General features: G+C 48.3%; 1 protein-coding gene and 1 pseudogene across 3 annotated transcripts in view; one reads left to right on the forward strand and one right to left on the reverse strand.

Annotated features, from left to right (window-relative positions):
* Window positions 1-20,638, reverse strand: part of RDM1 (RAD52 motif containing 1) — a 740,716-nt gene that overhangs the window by 391,309 nt on the left and 328,769 nt on the right. The gene's annotated exons all lie outside the window — the stretch shown is intronic.
* On the forward strand, window positions 7,874-8,907 carry LOC144756751 (28S ribosomal RNA; annotated as a pseudogene).

The following is a 20,638-nucleotide window of genomic DNA, read 5'->3' on the forward strand; positions in this document are numbered from 1 at the left end:
TCCAAGACATCTTGCTGGCCTATTTCCAATTCATGTCGACTGTGGTGATCCTCGGAAAAGAAGTAGGTACCCAGGTGAAGGAGTTATATACATTACATTTTGAAATCTTTCATCTTAGGAGGCGGGTCTATCGATAAAAACTCGTTTGCAGGAGAGTCGTAGTAATGTGATAATAGACAAAAATGATTCTGTAGTGAGAGCATTGAGTACATTTCATAGTTGCTTATAGTCGTTTGGAATGTGAATTGATAGGTCATTAAATATGTGAGTTCTGTTCATGTTACAATGGTGGAGCATAATTAATACAATGGTGGCTGGGAGAGAAATGAGACGTAGCAGAAACGATGATTGAGGGAGTCAATGTTCGAAGTTAATGAGTTCTCAGCATTCTTTGTCGTCTTTTGTTGGCGCTGTGGAGCACCGGCGGTGGAGCTAAGGGTCCAGCTCTATTCGAGGTCCCGCGTTGCAGGGCACGACCTTTTCCTCGCGTTTCTGGTCAAAAAGGTCCTTTTCGCCCTGTGTCCTTTGAGTTGATTGTCAAAAAGGTTCAGATGGAAGAAATGTGCGTGTGAGCAGTCCTTTAGGGTAGGTCGGAGAAAAAGGGGGATGGAGCAGGGCCAGATCGGGAACAGACTAGGGGGACGGAAAAACTTCAGATAGGCGGGCTCATGACCGAGTTTTGAGAGCGGGGACTTTTCGGCATACATTAGACATCGAGCAGGGGCATCAGGTCAGCCCTTTCCTCTTATTTTGTCGAAAACAGTGCCTCGTCCTGCAGCTCCTTACTGTCGCGGTCTCGCCCTGGCCAATGTTGCAGATGTTCCATCGTCTGTAGTCAGGCCACGTGCTCCCACATCCGGTCCTTCTTTCCTCCGACAGTCGTACCCTTAAATGAGTTTGAAAAGACAGTCTTTAGAGAATTGGCAGAGGAAGGTAATCACATAAGTCTATTTTCTCTCCCAGCTCCAGGTAAATGAGAACGCAATGGTGTTTTCTGCCTGGTCATGGTACGTGATCTGGTGCCTTTTATTGCATTACAGTTACGTCAGCTCTTCTGACGGAGACCCACCTTCCTAGTACGAGCCTTACAAAGCTATAAGGTGTTCTGGGAAGATGGGGATGTTTCGATCACCTTTACTGTTTGGGTATTGCGACAATTCGGGACGGGGAAGGTCGCGTTATCTGAGGCATCTTTTTATAACACAGGAGCCGCTGACATGTAGTTTCCTTATTTCGGGTCAGATTAGGGAACCTCAGTCGTCTTACCTGTCCTTTCCCTCTTGGCCAAATCTCGGTTTCATCAATTTAGCAGAAAGGAGAGGTAGTGACACGGCGTCAGGGTGATTTTTTTCTTAGGACAAATTTTGAGCAAATACTCGTGGTATTTGGGGCCAATTGGTGGGGCACTAGGGGTGGCGGTTTGCCAATTTAGGTGCTTAGTCGTTCGGAAGAGCGAGAGAGAGAGAGAGAGAGAGAGAGAGAGAGAGAGAGAGAGAGAGATGTGCAACAACAGGCTAAATAGTACACGTGCGACATGGGGAGTGGCCGTGCATTAAGACAGGCTATTCAGCGCATTACGCAACATAAGGCATTACGGGTCTGTGTTAGAATTTTGAAAGCACGCAGTTTGGGATGGACGAGCATTAGGCCGGGTACAGGGGACATGCATCGAGGAAAAAGGGCACCAGTGTGTCGCATTTCTTGCATTCTCGGTCCGTTAATCAGTTAAGTCAACGCGTCAGTCATACACAAACATCATCTCATAGTTTCAGACATACGTGACAGGTGTCCATTCACGCAACATGGATCAAGGGTGATCGCTTTTATCATGTCATAAACTCTATTGGCTCTTTTGGTAAAAAGAGAGCAGTTTGTGGGTGTGTTTAGGTGCCACCAGGCAGTGTTAGTCCGCTTCGTATATCAGACAGGGCGAGGCTTCAGATCTTCACCATACTTTGGTCGCGATTCCGGTGTGGCCTGTAGAGGGGAAAAAAGAGGGGAGGGGGACAACATTCGAGCATATCAAAAGCACGGGTACGAAAGTCCTTTACTTACCTCATACTCGTCTTATCCCCTCGGGATAGAATCCCTGGGGTTTTTGGTTTCTGGAGCCAAGGGGGGAATGGGGGCAGTGCGATTCATAGGCTGTGAGTAGGGAAACGTTAAAGAATCAGAAGCACTTAGTGCGAGGTTTCCAGTTGGTAGGTGTATTTAGCTATTGGGGTCCTTAAACCTCTTTCAACGTTGTGATGTTCTAAGGTTTATCAGCTCTTCGGTCAACTCTGTTCCCTAGTATCTTTGAGTGTCGTATCTTTATAATATTTTATCATTTTACATCGTTTCATTTTACCCAACCTTTATATTCCATCTTTTACACCATTTCGCTTTTACCCATCCCCAGAAGTCGAGGTCTTTCTCCAGGCGCGAGTCCCTGAGTCAGTCGCATATTTGACGGCAGAGTGTCGTGTCTCAGATTCGATCCTCCATCCGGGGCTGGGCAACCATCTTCTATTAACCTTAAAGAGAGAGAGCAGAGTACGGTGCACAGAAAAGAACTCTCCCGCCGATCCCATATTTTAAATAAAGCATGCAATATCCGTTCATAGTTTGAGAAACCTTTATTTTGCAAAATCATTCAGCATGTAGATCTATGAAGGTGCAGTCGTACTTGGCTGGACACGGTAATGGCTAAAGTGCGTACAGTAGGGGGTTAATTTGCAGCATTAGAAAACATTAGAAAGGTTTATTCATTCATTCGTAGGAAACTAAAAACGTCTATAAATTGGTCGGGGGATCGGGGGGCATTTATTTCATAGTTTAGAAGCACCGTCAGACTAGTCGCAATCAGATTTCCTATATGCATACCGTGTATGTGCGTCATGAGCGAGGTTATACATCAGCTATAAAAAAATATAACACATCGTACATTTGTAATCAACATTTTTTAACGGAGTCCCTTTATATGTTCGTCGAGTGAATTCTCTTTCTTTCTCGTTAAGCGTACAAAGGGACAGGTACATGTCTCAGAAAATCAAGTTTTTCTTTATTAGCAAAAAGAAGACACCACGTGGCGTTCGTAAGTTCCTATTGTCACCGGCGCCATTTTGGGCGGGGCCGGGTTAGTCCGGAAGTAGCATCAGAAAAAAATGTTTCCTACAACCGGCAGTTGGACCAGAGTCCTTTTCGGCAGTTCGAGAATTCATGCTAACAGAAAGAGTGGCAATGTCATGCTTGTTTTGTTAGCGATCGAGGCAGTTGTCCCTTACCGGAAGCCTGCAGGGGCCGAGGGCTCCTGGGACGTTTGTAGAATCTTCAAGGCTGTGGGGGTGCTGTCGGAGGTGGGGGCTCGTGCTCCGGTGGGCAAGCGCCCGAGTTACGTTGCTGTTCACAGTTACTCTAGCGGCCGAGACCCACCTTCCAGGGGGCCCAGACGCCATTTTGAGGCCTGCAGCGGCCGCCCTTCGTCGTGTCTGCAAGAGTGGAGGAGACCTTTTGGAATGAACCCATGTCCAGTGTTGCGGAAGTATGGCCACCTGCGGTGCATGTTCGGTGCTGTGCAAGTATCGGCACCGTTGCATGTTCGGTGCTGCGCAAGTATCGGCACCGTTGCATGTTCGGTGCTGCGCAAGTATCGGGGCGCCACCATGGTATGTTCGGTGCTACGTAGGTATTGGCACCACCGCCTGGCTGGAGGAGTTCGGCGCTGGGCCGGGGGCTGGGAAACCTCCTATCCGTGGAGGTGGGAGAGGCTCGTCCGCGTCGCCTCTCCCTCTCAGCCCGACCAGGACTGGAGGTATGTACAAGACATCCCGCCGCCCAGAGTTGTCGCGGCCATTGTTCATGACAGAAGTGGCGCCGGGCGTGCTGCTGCGGCCATTACGGAGGGGAAAATAAAGAAGTGTCCTGTCCTTCTCTGGACCGGGCTTCCGGCGGATGTCGGCCGGACGCCCCTTGCTCTGGCCCCATGAACGGGTTCTTTGGCTCATCGGCTGCAGCCGGATCCAGTTGGCCCCGGTCCCTGGCCATTGGTGGCCGGACCGGGAAGACATGTGGCGGGACTACCTAAAAACTCCCATGCGCCACCGTGGCCGGACCGGGAAGACATGTGGCGGGACTACCTGCAGCTATCCAGGGCCGCTGGGGCCGGACTCCGCTGGCCCCTGCCTCTCCTCCGGCTCCCCTCTATGTTATGATTTCCTGACCGGTTGTTGGCAGCAGGGCCCGCCTTATATGGGTTGCCGCCGGCTGGGCGTAACCGTAACCCTGCCCTACTTTGGAAGGTTCCAGAATGGGGGGGGCGAATGTTCTGTTGACTTTCATTTTCTAGTTTTACCGTTCTTGTTTCAAACGTTTTCTGTTGTTAGGGCATTATTAAGTGTTATTATTACATATTGTTATTTGTTTCTTGTTCGTTATGTTAAATAAAAGTTCAAGTTCATAAGTGGCCTATGGATTTCGTTTTCTCACTCCTTTCTTTCCAGGTTGTTCCATACTAAAGCTTCTGTTAACAAAAGTTTAAGTACCAAGGTAACACAGGCAGAGGGATGACGCAGATTCATGCATTACGTACACACAAACTCAGACGGGGAGACAGTACAAATATTATATAAAAAGACCCAAGACAAACATAATACAGTTATTGGCCATAATTATCTCACTTTTATATGCTGCGCATACTTTTTGTTGGAGCAATGGAGCAGGCTTCAGTTATATGCCTATAAGGACGCGGAAGAAAAGGAGGTAGTAGGTCTTCAGACATAGGCAATATCCCTAGTCCTATCGGCGAAGGATACTTGTGTAACCCTTACCTCGAAATACCCTAAACTTTTGGATCTATGAGGACTCGAACATGTCGCTGAAATTGGCTTGGCAAAATCTGTGCCATCGGGCATAATCAAACGTGGTGGTTCTATCTGGCCTGTTCAAGTCAGTCTGATTCATCTTTGTCTCGCGCCTTTTCCCTTTCTGCCGGCCTGTTATTCCTGTCGGTCCTCTGCTCCTATTCACGCTCAGTAGAGTCGGGCATTGGGCTTTCCAGTGGCCGGCATATCTACAAAAAGCACATTGGTTTTGCCCTAAGTCTGGCCGTCCTGTGCGTAGTGTCGGGGGATTACTTTCAGGACGTTGTGTTCTGAGGTCGTCCTGTCGATATGTTCCTTTACCTGCTCTGTCCTCGTCTCTATTCTTTTGTTGCATTGCTTCTTTGCGCCACATACCGAGGCAGTCAAGCATAACGGGCGTTGTCTTATTATCACGCAGGGCTATTTCTAACGTTTCTATTTTATCAAGGTCGAAGGATCCTATCAGTGGCCACTGTTTCTCTTGGCTTTCTTTGGTATACCTGTGCCACAGTTTACTATAGGCTATGGTAACTAATCCATAGTTTACGAACATGTCTTTATTAGGGGTGCCTTCCAGCGGAGCTAGATGATCCACCTCTAATAAACGGTCCGGGCTGAACCAGCTATCGACCAGTGGGGAGAAGACAGACATGACAGCTCACGACGAGGGACAAAAAGTCAGCACTGCCTATCTTATCACTGCGCGCAAAGACTAGACAGAATATTTCTATTCTACGTTGTTTGCAGGCAGTGAATACCTCATGAACCAATAACAAAAACAACCAATAAAAATAAAATAAAACCAGTGGGGAGAATAAGTAGGCACGTAAAAGTCTGCGTCCTCTACCCTTTCACTATCCGTAAAGAGGAATCTGTTATTTCCTGTTTGCAGACAGAGAATCTCCAGAAAACAATCCGCGAACAGTAGTTCGGGGCCAAAAACAGTTAATCAGTGTGGGAGAGGGAGTCTCCCGAGAATAAGCCGTCAAATAAATAATAAAACCAGTGGGGGAGAAAAATAGGCACGACGGCTGCGTTTCCTATCCTTCACTGTTTGCAAAAGGGAAAGAGCCTACTGTTTCTCCGTGTGCAGACAGTGAATCTCCAAATGAGTCAACAAAGAGTAATACTAGTATTTTCTGAACAATCAACAATTATTTCGTGATTCGTCGTGTCTACACGACCTTACCCGGACCGTATGGACAGTTTCTTGTCTTCCGAATCCAGCGCCCGATCGTCCTCTTGTCTTTGTATTCCTCGCAGCACTCCTGATGGTTCCCAGTCAGGACCGTAGATCACTCGAGAGAGGTCTGTTCGGAACCAGTGAAGTTCGGATGATCGGCTGCCAGACGAGGGTCTATTGGGCAAGAGCTCTCCCGATCGTTGCAGTCGTTCACTCTGTCGTCAGGACCTCTCCCACTGGATCCACGAGTCGCTGATGGGCTCCACGTTGGGCGCCAATTGTTGAATCTAAGGTCAAGGGACAATCGATCTTTGCCCGGCGGTATCGCCTCTTTAACCCACAAATTATTAATCAATGAAGAGGCAGGCGCTGGAGACGGGAAGGCAGGAAACAAGGTTTATTCTCTCCGGAGGAGAACACAACAATTCAGACAGCAGGTATCGTCATGAGGTGCTCTATCCGCATCTCTGAGGCCTGGCCTCTTATACACAAGTTTATTACTTTATTACATATTACATATTCATGGCAATGCTTTGATGTACGGAAAGACATTCTCGGAACCCCTGCTCCAAGCCCGTTCCCACACACATATACAGCAGAAGTCCCACCCCGGTCACAACAGGTGATGATTATCGCGCAGCTGGACATTCCGGCGATTCATGGAACGTGGGGGTTTGATCGGATCTCATAGGGTGGGGGCTTTGATCGATTCGGGGGTCCTTTGAGGAGGGAAGCTTTCTACTGTACGGGGAGGGGCAATAAACAGTATCGGCAGGGCTAGGTGTCGGCCTGGGAACGGGGAGGACAAACGGGCACACAGGAAAAGGGGGTTTGCATCAAAAGGGCCTGGGACCATGAAAGGAATGAAGGGAGGTGTCGTGCTGGGAACAGGATGGGGTTCTGAGGCAGCGCTGCGCTGAAGAGGGGTTTATGACCCAAGGCATGTGTGAGCGGGGGTTGGTCAGGGTGCGGGCTCTGTGAGGGAGGAGGGCTATGCCGGGGTTCAGTGGCATGAAAAAAGGGTTGCTCTGATCGAGGCACCTAAAATGGCGGGTGCGCACGACAAAAAGTGTGGCATCAGGGGAAGAGGCAAGATGGCGCAGATAATGTTTACCAAACCGTACTAATTTTCCACACGGGGGCGCGGTGCCTTGGCCGGCGCCTAGCAGCTGACTTCGAATTGGTGCAGACCAGGGGCATCCTGACTACTTTAATGGACACTCTTAAAATGTGGCACGTATTCATGGACAATTGAGTATCAAGTTTATACTGAGATGTACACTTTCTTACAGCACACGTCACCTAACATATAGGTTTATAGTTGACACAAGATTTAGTATAGATGTGAATTGTATAGATGTGGATTTTTAGAAATTTATAGATGTGCTTTTTCTAGTTAGATGTGCAATTTGTAGATGTGTATTTTTTATAAATGTGTGCTTATAACAATTTAGATATAGTTGTGTACATCATACTTATTGAAATGTCTTGAATGATGAATAGGTAATGCATACACATTTAATTTCTCAGGACTGTTCGCAGACAATTTTAAATTGTTGGAATAGTGCTGCAGGCTGTACTATCTCTGGCCTATACGTGATCCCAGTTCCAGTGAGAACAGCGTTCATTGTGGCTGCACTCCGGTGGGAGAGAATGTTGTATTGTTGGAAGCAAAACCGAATTGAAGCTGATGGCAGCATAATAACCCAGAATGAGCCACCGCGAGGTGGTACAGAAATAGCCAAATGCCTTGTCATCTAATTAGGGAAGGGCATGAATGGATGAACGAGATTCCCACTGTCCCTACCTACTATCTAGCGAAACCACAGCCAAGGGAACGGGCTTGGCGGAATCAGCGGGGATAGAATGATCCGTTGAATTCGACTCTAGTCTGGCACTGTGAAGAGACATAAGAGTTGTACGGTAAGTGGGAAGCCCTCGGGCCACCAGTGAAATACCACTACTCCTATAGTTTTCTCACTTACCCGGTGAGGCGGGGGGCGAGCCCCATGGGGCTCTCGCTTCTGGCTCCAAGTGCCCGGCACCTGCCAGGCGCGACCCACTCCAGGGACAGTGGCAGGTGGGGAGTTAGACTGGGACGGTACACCTGTCAAATGATAACACAGGTGTCCTAAGGCGAGCTCAGGGAGGACAGAATCCTCCAGCTGAGCAGAAGGGCAAAAGCTCGCTTGATTTCGATTTTTAGTATGAATACAGACCGTGAAAGCGGGGCCTCACGATCCTTCTGACTTTTTGGGTTTCAAGCAGGAGGTGTCAGAAAAGTTAGCACAGGGATAACTGGCTTGTGGCGGCCAAGCGTTCATTGCGACGTCGCTTTTTGATCCTTCGATGTTGGCTCTTGCTATCATTGTGAAGCAGAATTCACCAAGCGTTGGATTGTTCATCCACTAATAGGGAACGGAGCAGGGTTTAGACCGTCGCGAGACAGGTTAGTTTTACCCTACTGATGTGTTGTTGCAATAGTAATCCTGCTCAATACGAGAGGAACTGCAGGTTCAGACATTTGGTGTACGTGCTTGGCTGAGGAGCCAATGGGGCGAGGCTACCATCTGTGGGATTATGACTGAACGCCTCCAAGTCAGAATCCCCCCATAACCGTTATGATACTGCAGTGCCATGGAGCCTCGGTTGGCCTGGGATAGCCGGCCAATCTCAGGGGCCCGGTGCTTAGAGCCGCTCGCTTGGGGACCCGAGCGCGGACGGAAGGGGGTCGCATCCATCGTCCTTAGTACACTGCATGTTCGTGGGTCACCCGGTGCTAAATTATTTGTAGACGACCTGATTCTGGGTCAGGGTTTGGTAAGTAGCAGAGCAGCTACCTCGCTGCGATCTATTGAAAGTCATCCTCTGAGCCAAGATTTTGTCTCTCCGTGCATGGACGCCCGCAGACACCCTCCTCCACCACACCCAGGGGTGGGTCCCTCTGCCACCGGGAAGGACGCGGAGGGGGTAACGAGGGCCCGGGGTGTGGGGATGGGGGCCACCATCCCTTGCAGGTCGGCAGGGTGACCAGATGGCCTGGGCCGGCCGGGCCTCCCCTTCCCGCTGCTCCCAGGCAAGTCGAGCAGAGAGGCATGCAGCAGCAGCCCCGGGGAAGGTGCATCCCAAGCGGTGCCTCGGAGCGCCTGGCCACACTTGTTGGACTGCAAGGGCGACGTGGTACGGCACCCTCCCAGGCCATCCGGGCGCTGGGTCATCCCGGGTCATCTGGTCGCCTGGCTGGGTGACCAGATGACCCTGCGGGTCGACGGCCGGGCAAACTCCAACTTTTGTCCTTCCCCACAAAGTTCAGTAAGTCCCCACTACGTGGGGGCTTAATAGGCGAGAAAAATGGGCTCCCTGGGCAGGCTGTCGGGTAGAGGAGGTGGCCTGGGCTTAACCCTCCTTGGTTACGGCCGAGGGTCGGGGTGCTGGGGACAGGGCCCCACCGAGTCCCGGGGAGGCTCTCCCCTGCCTGGCTAGGGTTCGGAAGCTGGGACCGGGCCCGGGGCTTGAGCTCCGTCCGCAGGGCCCGAGGTGCATGAGCCCCCGTCCTGCAAGCCATCATAGAGTCCGGGCGCTGGCGACGGGGGTCGATAGGGGCCCAGGGAGGCTCTCCACTGGCCTGGCTAGGGTTTGGAAGCTGGGACCGGGCCCAAGGCTTGAGCTCCGTCCGGCAGGCCCCGGGGTGCGTGAGCCCCCCGTCCTGCAAGCCAGCCGAGAGTCCGGGCACTGGTGACGGGGGTCCGCCGGGGCCCGGAGAGGCTCTCCCCGGCCTGGCTAGGGTTCGGAAGCTGGGACCGGTCTCGGGGCTCGTGCCTTGTCCGGTGGGCGTCTTGGTGTCCCAGGCTGCAGGAGCCCCCTGTTCTGGAAGCCAGCAAAGGGTCGGGACGCAGGTGATGGGGGTCCGCCGGGGCCTGGGGAGGCTCTCCCAGTACTGGCTAGGGTTCGGAAGTTGCGACAGGGCCCGGGCCTTGTCCGGTGGGCCCTGGGGTGCGGGAGCCCCCGTCCTGCAAGCCAGCAGAGGATCCGGGCGCTGGGGACGGGGGTCCACTGGGGTCTGGGGAGGCTCTCCCCAGCCTCGCTACTTTCAGAAGCAGGGACTGGGCCGGGGAGCAGGGGTGGCTGGCTTTATCCACTACGCTGGCAGAACAGAGTCTTCTGCCCACCTCAATAAAAACGGGAAGTAATTCAATGTGACATTCTTAAACGTTCATTATCTAGCAAAAATAGAAAAACTAACAGGCGGACACGCTTGCGCCTCATTTGCTGAATATGTTTAAAGAAAGCTTGGAGGCAGGGGAACTTCCATTAGATCAACGCACGGCCACTATTGTAGCTATATTAAAACCAGGGAAGCCAGCTGACCAATGTGCGTCCTACCGCCCGATTTCCCTCATCAACGCAGAGGCTAAAATACTCGCTAAACTACTAGCGCTGCGTCCAGTCTGGCTTTATGCCCGGCAGGAACACGGCACTCAATTTAAGGAGAGTACATGGTGTACTGGCGCGCGCGACACACCTTCTTGAATCGGCGGTGATACTGTCCCTAGACGCACACATGGCGTTTGACACGGTCCACTGGCCCTTCTTATTTGCGGTGCTACGCCATTTTGGCTTTGGTCCGAGGTTCTGTTCCTGGATCCGCCTGCTGTATGAAAAACCCATGGCACATGTTGCGGCCAACGGCCACATCTCGGCGGACTTTCCACTGTCCAGGGGCACGCGTCAGGGCTGCCCACTGTCCCCATTACGGTTTGCCATGGTCCTCGAACCGTTGGCAGAATGGATAAGATGGGAGCCTACTATCAGTGGCCTCCGTTGGACGGATGAATGGGAAGACAGAATATCTCTATACGCAGACGATATCCTTTTATACCTCACCTCTCCCAGGCGCTCGATTAACACTCTTCTGGTCTAAATCCACCATGTACATACTGCACGGTCCCCCACCGCGCTTGCCGGACACCTGCCCCTTACGGACTTCCGATAATGGGTTTAAATATCTGGGGATATATATCACAGCTAGCCCAGCCGACTTCCATACACATAACCTACAGCCTTCTCTTGATCGTTTCAAACGTGACATACGACATTGGGAATCACTACCATTGACACTGCTGGGAAAGGCGGCTCTTTTCAAAATGATGGCCTTACCCCATTTTCTCTACGTTTTAGAAAATACGCCCTACCCCGTAGCAACCGCATACTTCAAAACCATTGCAGCGCAAGTCTCGGTGCTGATGTGGGGTCCTAAGCCTGCACGTATAGCGCAGGCCAAGCTCACGCGAAGCTGGTACGACGGAGGCATAGCGCTCCCAGACGTCAGCCTTTACTAATGGGCATCACAGTTGAAGGTCATTAACCAATGGCTTCATATCCCACAGTCTGAACCGGCTCTAAAGGCGGACAGGGCACAATTGGGGCTCTCTGGGTGCTGGCCCCCCTTTATGATAAATCCCTAGTCGCCACAAAGTTTGGCCCACTACGACACACACTCACTATATGGCACGCGGCACTGACCAGGTTGAAATGGCAGGGAGTGTTAACACAGTTAACTCCATTATGGGACACAAAGCAGCTGGGGAAACTCAGACACTCCAAAGGCTTTGACCGCTGGGATGATATAGGCATCTCGACCATTGGGGATCTATGGCAGAAGGGACATATGCTGCCCTTTGAGACACTCCGACAACAATATGATCTGGCACCAACAGAACGTTTCCGGTATATGCAGATACGTCATGCATTAACGACGGCACTGACACCCGAAAAGATCATCCCAGAGGCGTTCCCGCTCGAGGACAGACTACTTACTGACTATATGCCGTCAAAAGCGACGTCACTGACGTATCGTAAACTCATAAACAATTTGCCTGAGCCTATGGGGGCCTGGCGGGAGAAATGGTCTCACGACTGTGGAGACATTGATGACTCGGAGTGGCAGGAGGCGATTGCATCTCCGAAAGAAGTGGGCATCTCATCACGTCTCCGCTTGGTGCAACTACGCATATTACACAGATCATACTACACTAGAGACACATTGCATAGGATGAAACGGATTGCACATCCATACTGCCTGCGGGGAAGTGGGGAGCTTCTATCACACAATATGGGATTGCCCACGGATTGCACACTACTGGGTCCAGGTGATGCGCACCATGTCTCAATCAGAGGAACTTTCCATACTACCTGACCCCAGGCGTTGCCTTTTAAACATATGGGAACCCAATGACCTCACGTGCTGTGGGCAGAGCTGGATGACACTTGGCATGATGGTAGCAAAGAGAAATATAGCGCAGAAATGGGGTGGGACGGTGTCACCAACATTATCGGCTTGGAAACACGATATGGACGCTGCGATGATTTCAGAACGGGCAGTGTTCTGCAATAGAGGTTGTCCCAAGAAATGGAATAAGATTTGGGGGGGCATGGAATAAGTATAGTGGGAACATTTGTGACCCACCTTCTGATAATGATAGTTCCAGCTCTGACTCGGAGTGATGCTTTGAGACTACTGTACTTGCTGGCGACCCATGTTATGATTGATGGAATGAGATGTATTTGTATTAATGCTATAATCACATTGATTTCTGCTGACGAACCACTGTGCTTAAATCATTTTGTATTTTTACATGACAAGTATCGCACTGTTTTAAAAATGCAAATAAAAATATTTACAAAAAAATAGAAAAATTAACTACAGAAGTATGGATGGCATTAAACCTCAGTACACTTGAGTACTATTTACCCAAATTAAAATAAGGAATGTTGGAGGGGATGGGGTGTGCTCTCCATACATGGTGGGACACTCAGTAAAGCCATTCTGGGTCAAAGCTGGAAAAACGAAGCAACACGTGCTGAGTCATCTTTTGCCTGATGACCAAGAAGTTTTTGATTCTAGGCCTTAGACCACCAGTACAAAAATGTTTGGGTAGGCAGGAATGGTACCCGGTTTTGTAATTTCTGAGAGCTGCAAAATTAGTTCTTGATTTTAACTGAAAGAAGAAAGAGACTTCCCCAGTTTGCACTGGTACCTCAGGCTGTTGTCCTTGGAACATTTAACTCATAAGCTGGAAGAAACAGGAACTGGCTTTGAGATTATTATTTATTGATTGATGCGCAGTTATCAAAAACCATTGCATACAAAAGACATTACAAAAATATAGTGCAGTAATTCACAGAAGTACAACGTCTTGTAAAACTGTGCATTTTGCCAATAGATCTTAAAATCAAGGCAGTAAAATTCAAAGTCTTTAAATAAAATTTGGACAGGGAGTTGAGAAAGAACGAGTTTCAGGGCGAGAGGATTTGCCAGTTGGCTGTCTCATAGCCGAATTAAATTGGCTATGATTTTCACGCGCGAGGTCTAAGGAGACAATTCCAAATGAGCATTGAGTTTCTTTGCTGCGAGAGTCAGAAATTTAACAAAGCGAGCCATTAGTTTGTAAGTTGCAGGGACTTGATCACAGCTGTTCTGCACGTTCAGATCCCAAATATTAAAATAATTGGTCTGTGACAACGTCTATGTTCCATCTGTAAAGTGAGGCAGGTGCATGTTATGTGTTCAATGGACTCCCTTAGGTAGTTACATGGACTGTAATGTTTTCTGCCATCTGGGTTGCGCCAGCTCGGGGAAAAGTCTAAAGTTGTCAGCCCACCGAGTCAATGCCTGACTGTAAGCAAATGCGTGATGGTCTTTTTGTCTTTTCTCAGGTGGCTGACTCAATCAGACGTTTGGTTAAACTGCGTGCTGAAGCACTGTTGCGAGAAGAGAAAAAGGCAGCAGAGGCAGCTGCACAAACATCTCAGATCAGTGTGACACAGGCTTCTACTTCTGAAACAGATAAGAATGTAGTAGTTTATGTGAGACCTATGCGGGAAGCCGCACCTTTGTATGTTCCTCCTAGAGGCAAGGGAACAGATGATAATAAGGATTCCATTGATGCAAAGGGTTATTTTGTTTATAATTGGGTTTACACCCCTTGGAATAGAGCGGATGTCATGGCTCTTAAAACTGCATTACCTGATCCGCGGAAAAATCCAGCAGCTTGAAGTTGAGGGTGCTATTAGCTCTTGTACTATGACTTGCCTGATATTGACTTGTTTTTCGGATTAATATTACCCCGATATGTGGAGAACTGTTTGTAAAGTTGATGTCCGTGCGACTTTTGGGACATTATGGAAAGATTTAGAACAAATGGATGTAGAAAGGGAAGCCGCACAGAAACCGTGTAGGTTCATTTTAGATCTTCCCGCAGCTATATTAGTTGAGTTAAAGACGATTATTGCCCCTAAAAAGATAGATTGGACTGTATTAGCGTCTTGCAAGCAAAAAGCAGATGAATCGGTTTCTGACTTCTTTATACGCTTTGAGGAGGCATTCCACGATTTTAGTGGTGACAGATGACACAGGCAGGCATCTGTTTGTTGCTAAATATGTCGCAAACCTGTTGCCAGGAATAGCTAGTCGCCTAAAGGCCAGTGAGAGTTCATGGACTACCTCTTCTCCGGTTTCTCTTTTGACTATGGCTCAATATTATGAACGCCAGGAGTTAGAAGCGAAGGGCAGTGAGGATAAGAAGACTAAGGAGTTAAAAACAAAGGTTATGTTGGCCCAGGCTTATGGTCCGCCTTCTAGAGGTAGTGATAGAGGTGGACGTGGATTTTATGGTTCGTCTTTTCCTTCTTATACTCGTTCAAATTTGTCTGTTGACCAGTGTGCGTACTGCAGGAACTTTGGACATTGGGCTTCTGATTGTCCAGCGCTGCGTGCTCAGCAGTATCCACGTGGACGGGGACAAACGAGAAATCGCTCAGGATATTCAGGGCCTAGAGGAAGCACGGATGATCGTGCTAGGTATGATGCTAATACACGTGGACAGGATGGGTTTAACACTTTTGATAGACGGAACCAATATCAAATGCCCGATTATGTGCCGTCTGATCCGAAAGATTCTGTTTATGCATAGGATTGCCTAGGATGGGGTAAGGAATCAGTTGAAGTCCCAGTAGATCGGAAGGGTCCCTATGTTACAGCACATGTTTTGGGTTCTACTGATCAGTTTCTGGTTGATACAGGAGCTACTCGTAGCGCCTTATCTAAACACTTGGTTCCAAGGGCTCCCCTGTCTGGCCTAACGATTACATCAATAGGTTTCGATGGAACACCTTCCCTTAGCCCACTATCACAACCACTTGCATTTCATGTTGGTAAGTTTACTGCTCCATGTCTATTTTTGCTTTCTCCAAACACACCAGACAATATTGTGGGTCTTGATATTCTCTAATATTTCAGGGCTACGATACGATGTTCTCCGGAAGGAGTACGTGTCATATTAAACAGCACCTACCCTGTGATTGAGAGATCATGTATTGTTAAAGAGGACATTGCATTAGATTCACTCCCTAGTACTTTGTGGGCTACTTCACATACCGATGTAGGGCAAATGGTTATTCCGCCAGTACATATTAGTGTCAAGGAGAGCGCTTCATTGCCACGATTGCCTCAATACAAAATTTCTCAAGAAGGCGAAGAAGCACTAATATGCATTGTACAGGATTTGATTAAGGTGGAGGTTGTGGAAGAAGTTCCTTATAATGTTTGCAACAGTTCTATTCTTCCCATTTTGAAAAAAGGCACTGACACTAGGATTTACAGATCCATCATTGATTTGCGAGAAGTTAACAATATTGTAGTACCGCAATACACTGTGGTTTCTGACATAACGACACTGCTTACCTTAGTTCCTCCAACAGCAACTACATTTTCTGTGGTCGATCTGAAGAATGCTTTCTTCTCGATTCCTATTCATCCTGATAGCCGATATTTGTTCGATTTCACTTTGAATAATAGAGCGTACGGATTTTGTAGAATTCCTCAAGGGTACACTGAGAGTCCGAGCATTTACAGTCAAGCACTGAAACGACAACATGATTCTTTTACTTTGCCTAAAGGAGTGGCTCTATACAATATGTCGATGACATCGTGTTGGCAGCCGATACACCTGAGCAGTGTGAAAAGTGTACTTTGTCTCTACTTTCTTTTCTTGCACCACATCACCATAAAGTGTCATGGAAGAAATTGCAATATTGTAGACTGAAGGTTACCTACTTAGGTCACCTTTTGTCTAAGGAGGGGCGTGCACTTACACCAGATCGCATACAAGCAATTTTAGATACACCAGCGCCTTCTACTCAGAAAGATGTCCGTGCATTCATTGGTCTGACTTCGTTTTGTAGGCAATGGATATTAGGGTTTTCACACATTGTTAAACCCCTGCTAGCGCTTTTGACTAAAGACACTCCAATGCCCCTTCCATGGACAGATGTATGCCAGGATGCTTTTCATCAGTTACGGCAAGCTCTTTGTTCTGCACCAGTGTAAGGCACTCCAGATTACACGAAGACTTTTACACTCTATGTACATGAGAAAGATGGGTGTGCATTGTCAGTTTTAGTACAGACACACAGTGACAAGCAGCGCCCCCTGTGCATATTTTTCAGCGGTTCTTGATCCTGTTGCTCGTGCATTGCCTGGGTGCTTCCATTCAGTTGCAGCAACAGCTGTGTCCATACGTCAGAGTGAAGGGATAGTTTTGTCACATAAACTGTTGGTGCTAGTACCCCATGCGGTTGATGCCCTTTTGAATCAGACTAAAACGCAACACTTAACTAGTAAGCAAGTGTCGCCTACCTTGGTGGAACCTGTTGTGCTGATCGACCATCGAGAGATTCTGGAAACGGAGAAAGGCCACGCTATCTCACCTGACGAATCTGAGGAAGTCTTCCCAGACCACACAATCCCTGGAGTATCCCGATACCAACTGAGACCAAGAAAAGAATCTGCAGTGTTGAAAAAGACTGGTTGAGCAACTGTCCTTGGTTGGTGAAACGGAGTGCCGATGTGGCAAGGGGGGGGGGGGGGATCAGTTCTGCGTAGTGACACCCGTCTTGACCCTCGGTGAAGAAATCAACGGCTGCCCAGGGCAAAGAGCTCCAACAATTGTTTCAACGAAGAAGTGCTCATGTCTACAGGGAGATCAACTGTTTCTAAGTTCTGTAATAAAAAGACCATTTGTGCTGTATGATTTGTTGTTGCTATGGTAGCTATAGCAATGACAACCTGGTTTGTTGAAAAAGTGGCTCCTGTTCGACAGCTTTTGATGGCCACTACTCCAGTACCAGTTGAGCATCCTTACCATGAGCAAAAGCATCGACAATCCTACTTAAATAACACATTTATTCAGATGTTGCATCATACGCATAATGCCACAAATACCACTGACTGTTGGGTGTGTGGGATGATACCTGCTCACCAGAAGAAAGGGGGAACACCTTTCATTCCTCTTCCTTTCTCACACAATGGTTCTTGTCAAGCTTTGTTTGTGCTTTTGATTGCTTCAAAGAAAGCGACAATTAGAAGGATTAATTATCATATCAATAAAGTGTGTTATCCAGATGAAGATGGTAATCCGCGAGCTGACGGAACTAAATGGGAATGGGAGGAGTATCAACCTGAGAATATTTCTACGCCATATGTTTTCCCACATATGAGAACTATTAAGAACAATGGACCTTTTGTGATTTCTGTGACCAGAGCTAAAGCAGACTTATGTATAGGAAGTGTTGGGAGAATTCCAGTGGGGAGAAGTGAATGTCTGTGGTTTTGACTATTGATGGTGCCAATAACAGCAGCTTCATATCCTCACATAATACATACTTTGTCTGCGGTAACAAGGGATATTACCAACTACCTGTTGGATGGTCAGGAGTATGCTATGTGTCTTTTTCGTTGCCCTCTTTGTTTCTGGCACCTGCATTGTATCACAGAGTCTTTAAGCTATATAATGATATCTCTAAGAACAGATACAAAATGACAATAAGTACAAATGAGGTTGACCAGACTAACACCACTCTGCAACAATATGTTGACTTTAATTTGGGCTTGTTTTTCTTTGTGGGTGCTGCATTGCACAGTAGAAAGATAAGGCGATTGACTCGTGTTGTGGAAGCTGTTACTAATCAGACAGCTATGGCACTTGGGAACATTACAGAAGAACTGCAAATTGCAAGGATTGTAGCACTCCAAAATCGTATGGTTCTTGACGTGGTTCTAGCTGATCGCGGTGGTGCATGTCGCATCATCGGTAGTAGTTGCTGTGTCTACATTCCTGACCACTCACCTTCAGTGTTTGATGCAATCTCTAAACTGCATAAGATCGCTGCTGAAATTCATCCAGAGACTGGCACCTGGACTTTTACTAGCTGGATTTGGACACTTTTTACCACTTGGGGCTGGAAGCTACTGACCATTCTATGTGTAATACTAATGATACTAATGTTGTGTATGTATACAATGTGGTCCAATGCTCGGCTCCGTCTGTATTTCTGCCTGTACACCTGCCAAACGAAATGTTGCAGAAATTAGAGCCCAAAGTTTATTAAATAAAGAAGTCACTGAAATGAAGAACAGCAATGTACAGGATATGAACATAGATTACCCCAAATGAACGAATGTCTTCAGCTAATGCTAAAAGGGTCGTCTGTTGTATATTTGCAGCGATCGGGGATAGCAGTTAGCTGAAGCCATCTTGTATTCGGCAGCCATCTTGCTTGCCATGTGCTCACCATGTGCTCTGTCCTACCTTGCTGTCGTTTACTCTTGCACTCTACTTATAGAAAGACTATATTTAGGCTCTGCTACTCTGCACATGCGCAGAGGAGACTGACTGTCCATACACCTGTTCTAGTCTGTAAATATCAGGTTATTCTTACCGGAGGCAGCAAGCTGTTAGCTCCACCCTACTGTTGACTGTGCATTTCTGTATGACCTATTTTGTATGTAACTCTTCTCTTCTGTACTTGTACATCCTTCTTTTGAGCCCCTGTGTGGGTATAAAAGGACCATGCTCCTTCTGTTCAGTGTGCTACTTCATACACTACCGAAGCGTGTTGTGTGAATGTAGTTCCACCTCATGAGGTTAATAAATACTTTGTTTTATAGTCCAGTTTCTGTGCCAACTTCTATCCTATTGGTCTGAGCACTTTGTGCAGAGAAGGGTGAACCCCTAGCACTGGCAGGCCTAGCTGAGGCCCACCACCACAACCAAATATCACCAATACAACCACCAATATCAATACCACCACCACTAACACCAATACCACCAATACCACCACCAATATCACCCCCACCACCAATACCACCATCAAAACAAATACCACCAATAGCATCACCAATACCAATATCACCAATAGCATCACCAATACCAACACCACCAATAGCATCACCACTACCACCACCACTACCACCAGCACCAGCACCCCTCCTCTGCGCGTTCAGTACAGACAACTTCTTACCAACTACAAAAAAGCAGTCCTTAATGCCAAAACTTCTTATTTCACGGAGAGAGTATCGCTCTCCGTGAATAAACCCCGCGAAATCTTCTCTTTGGTCCGCAATCTTGCCACTTCTGATCGCTCTTCCCCCGGCTTGGTTCCCTCCTAATCCCTCTGTCTTTCACTCAATAACTTTTTTATCGACAAGATTGCGAAAATTAAAGCTAACATTCCTAATGTGCCTCAGCCTATCCTCACCAGCCCTGGCACTCCCCCTTCCTCCTCCCTCGACACTTTCCCCCCTATTTCCTCTGACTTGTTCCACAACTACCTGTCTAAAGTTAAATCTGGTTCTCCTTTGGACGGCGCTCCTGCGCGCATCCTCAAAACCCTTTTCACTAATTGTCCTGGTCCTCCCCTCACTCTTCTCAACTCCTCATTGGCCTCCGGTGCTGTCCCCTCTTCCTTTAAATCTGCTGTTGTTCTCCCTATCTTAAAAAAACCTGGTCTAGATCCTCCCCCTTCCCGCTAATTTCCGTCCCATTTCCCTTCTCCCCTACTTGGGCAAGATCCTAGAGACCCACGTCACCTCCTGCCTTTCCTCATACATCGAGGACAATGGCCTCTTAGCTTCCCACCAGGCGGGCTTCCGCCCTGGCCATTCTACAGAAGCGGTGGTTCTCGCGGTCTTGGATGAACTCAAGGGCAAGGCAGATGTTAACCTTCCCCAAGCCTTGGTGCTTCTCGACTTGTCCGCTGCGTTTGACACGGTCGACCATTCCATTCTTCTCGACCGTGCCTGCGCAGCGGTCATTCGGGGCGCGGCCTTCTCCTGGCTAGCATCCTTTCTTCAGGATAGGCATCAGGCCGTTCATCTCTCCGGTTTCTCTGCCCCCTCCTGTCCTGTCACCTGTGGTGTTGCTCAGGGCTCCTCTCTTTCCCCTCTCCTCTTTAATCTGTACATCTGTCCCCTTGTTTCTTCTCTCCTCAAACTGGGGGTCTCTGTATATAATTACGCAGATGACCTCCAGCTTGTCTTTGATCTGTCTTCTTCTCCCGACTCTATCCCCAAGTTCAGTTCCACCCATATCTTTATCTCTGAGTAGATGAGCGCCAACCATCTTAAGCTCAATCCCGATAAGACGGAACTTGTCCTCACGGTTGGCCCTTCTAACCCTTGGTCTCCCGTACATTGACCCCCTTCTTTTGGCCCCCCCCACGCCCTCTTCCTCTGTCCACACCCTTGGCATTAAACTCAGCTCTGACTTAACCATGC

The sequence above is a fragment of the Lissotriton helveticus genome, chromosome 5_1 (assembly GCF_964261635.1).
Source record: "Lissotriton helveticus chromosome 5_1, aLisHel1.1, whole genome shotgun sequence".
NCBI classification, from domain to species: domain Eukaryota; kingdom Metazoa; phylum Chordata; class Amphibia; order Caudata; family Salamandridae; genus Lissotriton; species Lissotriton helveticus.